Source organism: Elephantulus edwardii, unplaced genomic scaffold (genome assembly GCF_000299155.1).
Source record: "Elephantulus edwardii isolate Elephantulus edwardi_28Jun2011 unplaced genomic scaffold, EleEdw1.0 scaffold00106, whole genome shotgun sequence".
NCBI lineage: Eukaryota > Metazoa > Chordata > Mammalia > Macroscelidea > Macroscelididae > Elephantulus > Elephantulus edwardii.
The window spans coordinates 689,344-689,567 of NW_006399856.1; positions in this window are offsets into that span (position 1 = coordinate 689,344).

The window sequence follows — 224 nt, forward strand, 5'->3', positions numbered from 1 at the left end:
CAATCTCGTCTGCTGTTGGGTGCTGTCACGTTGATTCCAACTCATAGCAACCCTATATGACAGAACTGCCTCACAGGGTCCTATTCCCTTGAAAAAACTCCCCCAGAGATGGTTAATAAGAGAAAGAGGGCCCATCAACAAACGAATGGCTAGAGAAGCTGTGGTATATTCGCACAACGGAATACTATGCTGCATTAAAAAATAAGGAACTCATGCAATATTAT